Source organism: Arachis ipaensis, chromosome B05 (genome assembly GCF_000816755.2).
Source record: "Arachis ipaensis cultivar K30076 chromosome B05, Araip1.1, whole genome shotgun sequence".
NCBI classification, from domain to species: domain Eukaryota; kingdom Viridiplantae; phylum Streptophyta; class Magnoliopsida; order Fabales; family Fabaceae; genus Arachis; species Arachis ipaensis.
The window spans coordinates 127,515,825-127,519,371 of record NC_029789.2 but is presented as its reverse complement, the minus strand read 5'-3'; the positions used below and the strand labels follow the sequence as shown (position 1 = coordinate 127,519,371).

Here is a 3,547-nt window from a genome sequence, read left to right as displayed (position 1 = left end):
CTTTAACAATTTAAATTAGCCTGTAATGGTTGTGGCATTTCTACAAATTATTATTCTTATGCTTGTTAGTTGGTCTTGGTTAATGACAATGTCAACTAATTGCAGCGGGTCTTTCACTATGAGGACGATGCCGGAGAAAAAATAAAGTGCGATATTATGAAGAGGATAGGAAAGAACTGGAAGGATACAAGGCACCACTTGTATGATAGGTGTTACAAAGAAATAAGGACTTATGAGAAAAATCTTGAGCATCGCTCGAAAGGAATAGTAGAAAATGAATGGAAAAAGTTCATTGACTATTGCCAGAAAGAAGAAACAAAGGTAAGCCTTGGTATATTTTATTATTTCCACAAAACATACATGTGTATACATATTACTCCCCTTACATTTTATATTGAATATCTCTTTCTCATTTACATTTGTTCTGTTATTTGTTAATAGAAAAAGTGTAAACAGAACGTTTTAGATCAGAGCAACCAACTTTACACACATACTGGGGGCTCCAAAATATTGGCAAGAAAAAAAGACGAAGTGGTAATAAGTCATTATTTGCATTAAGAGTTTGATTAATCTTCCTGAGTATGTTGTTGTTGTTTACTAAATTGTGTCGATATCAACAATGTAGGAGAAAGAGCAAGGAAGGCTCGTTGGTAGAGGAGAGTTGTTTATCTTGACTCATAAGAAAAAAGATGGCTCGTATATCCATCCCGATGCGCGTGTTGTTAGTGTAAGTCATGTTTGAAAATTTCAAGCAACTTAGCTTACTGTATATATCGTGCTACTGTTAACTCATGCCTTTCCAATGTGTTGTATATTTGTAGGAAGCAATTGCGAATGTTGAGAGGCAGGATGGATCCTCTAGGCACCTTTCACAAAATGATTCGCTAGCACAAGTTCTCGAAAAGGAGCACCCAGGACAAGTTCATGCCCTAGGTGCTAGACCATGTCCCACCCAAGTCTTTGGTAATGCTGCTGGACAACTGTCAGGTTCTGCAGAGCCCAATGAAAAGTACGAGAGGAGGATTGCGGAATTGACGGCTAAGCTAGAAGAAGAGCAGACAAAGAGACAGTCGATACATAAGGTCTTGAGATATCTAGTCCAACAGCAAGGAGGCAATCTGCCAGCTGAGGTTGCTGCAGAGCTGGCTTTTTTGGGCGGTACACCGAACTCGTCATGCGCAGGGCCATCTTCATCTGGCAATCACGACCCGCAACAAAAATTTTGAATTTCAATCAATGTTCTTAGATACTTTTGCATTTAAGTTGGTTTAGTTCTTTATGCTTATTTTCTTCAAGTTAAGCATTCTTACCTTATTTTGGATGATGTTATGATAATTTCATTATATATGTTATGTTTGCATATATTTAATTTGCTTTGTTATGTTAATTGAGCTGTTTTACTTGGTTGCAATTTCTTTAAATTAATTGAAAAGTAAAAAAAAATTAAAGTTTAATAAACATACTTTTTTAAAAGAGGCAAAATAATAGAACCCAAGTTTCATTTCGCCGCGGTTATTCCAGCGGTTGGAAAAAACCGCCGCTATCCGTTTAGCCGCGCCCCATATTCCAGTGTTTCATTAAACTGCCGTGAAATGTTTTGTGACGGTTCAAAACCGTCGCTAAACAGCCCCAGCAACTGCCGAATTTGTTGTAGTGCTCTCACTATCTGGGGCTCTAATTTAGTTAAAAGATCTCTTGGCTTCCGTATACCCGCTTTCAAGGGCGGAATTAGATGAAATATTAGAAAGGGACAAATAATATTTATACAATAAAATAAGATTAAAATAAAATTTTAAGAGAGGCTAAACTAAAATTTACATATAAAAAATTAAAATTAGAGAGACCATTGCCCCCTTCCTCACTGTGTGGCTCTGCCCCTGCCCGCTTTACCCCTTGTGATCATGGGGTGAGCATTCGGAGATGGAACTTGAGAAGCAGAGAGAGGAAGTTGTAGCAGATCATGAAGGACAATTTCAATATCTGAGATTAGTATTGGTATAAAAAAGGAGAAAAGGCAAGCGGTTGGGTTGTGGAATTTGAAGAGAGGGATTTAGACACAGATAGAGCGGGAGGCATAGTTGAGACAGCAGGTTTAGGTACTCTAGGTATAGAAGGAACTTGGGAGGAAGCATGTTGCAGTGGTACAAGATTAGCTAGCTGATGAAACTCTAAAGACTTATCCTTAAAAGAAAATTTTGATTTATGAAAACACCACATTTTGGTGTGATCACAACTTTTCCAAAACTCATGAGACATTTATGATGACGATACACACCTAAAACACTAATCTGCTCAATCAAATGACCCACAATGTGCATATCTCGACAGAATTTGCTTGTTCCTCTTTTTGTTTTTTATTTTTCTTTCCTTCCCTTCTTTTCACATTCTCTTCATTCTCTTCAAGTGTAAAATAAAAAGTAAACTGTGTGCTTGTGCTATTTTTAAAAGCTTGTTCAGTGTTATTTCTTCGATTCTAATAGAAAAATTGAGATTTTTTTTTTCAATTTCACTCACTTAAAATGCGAAATTGACATAAAACTGAATATAAGTCTTATTTCGCTTTTGGGATAAGTATGATTTTGGTCCCCAATGTAGAGGCAAAAAATCGATTTCGTCCCCAGTCTCTTTTTGCTACAAAATGGTCCCCAAAGTTTCAGTTTGTTTTAAAATCGTCCTTCGGACGAAAATACCCATCCCTCCCCTCTTCTTCCTCAACACCCATCTTCTTTCTCAACATTAACCAGCAGCAGATGCACAAACGCGGAAACAAAAGCACAACAATGGATAACAATAAGCTCAACCAGAAGCGGAAGAACAGCAGAAGCAAAAAATAATGAAACAACAACCAGATGCAGAAGAACAACAACAACCATGGATCTTGTATACAATTAAGCAGCAATTCAGAAACAATTCAGCAACAACAACAACAATTCAACAACAACAACAACAACAATTCAGCAGCAATTTTCAGCAATTCAATAACTTAAAATCAACTAACAGAAAATTAAAATCCAGCTAAACTAACCCAGAATCAAATCAAGGAACTAACACTAACCAAAAACAGAAATTGAAATCAAAATGATAACCTGGATTATGAAAATAGAAAACAGAAAAGAGGGGATAAGGGAGGCAGTGATGGAGCGCCGGCGGTCTGGGCATGACGGGAAGGGGCTGGAGGGAGAGTAACGGACAGTGGTAGCTCTGATTCCTTCTGCGACAGGGACTGAGAGAGGGGAAGCAGGGAAGCTCGCTGGCGATGGTGGTGGTGAAGCAGAGGAGGCTCCACGTTGCTGCGTGGTGGTGAAGCAGGGGAGGCTCCACGTTGCTGTGCCATGGTGAAGCAGAAGAGGCTCGTCGGCGGTGAGCTCTGGTTCGAGGAGATCGTCCGAGACAGGAAAAGAGAGAAGGAAGGGAGAGGGTCGTGGTTGCTCTGGGGTTAGCACGAAGGGGAGAGCAGCAGCGGCGGGACGGCGGCGGCGGGACGGCGGCTTCCCTTCCCCCTTCTTCCCTTCCCTCCCCCCTCCCCCTCCTCCACCCCCCTTTCTTT

At 39.9% G+C, this 3,547-nt stretch overlaps 1 long non-coding RNA gene across 1 annotated transcript; it reads left to right on the top strand.

Moving 5' to 3' along the window:
* On the top strand, nt 307-659 carry LOC110263003. Its single transcript, XR_002348014.1, has 3 exons — nt 307-321; nt 442-534; nt 626-659. It is a non-coding gene; the product is annotated as an uncharacterized LOC110263003 (long non-coding RNA).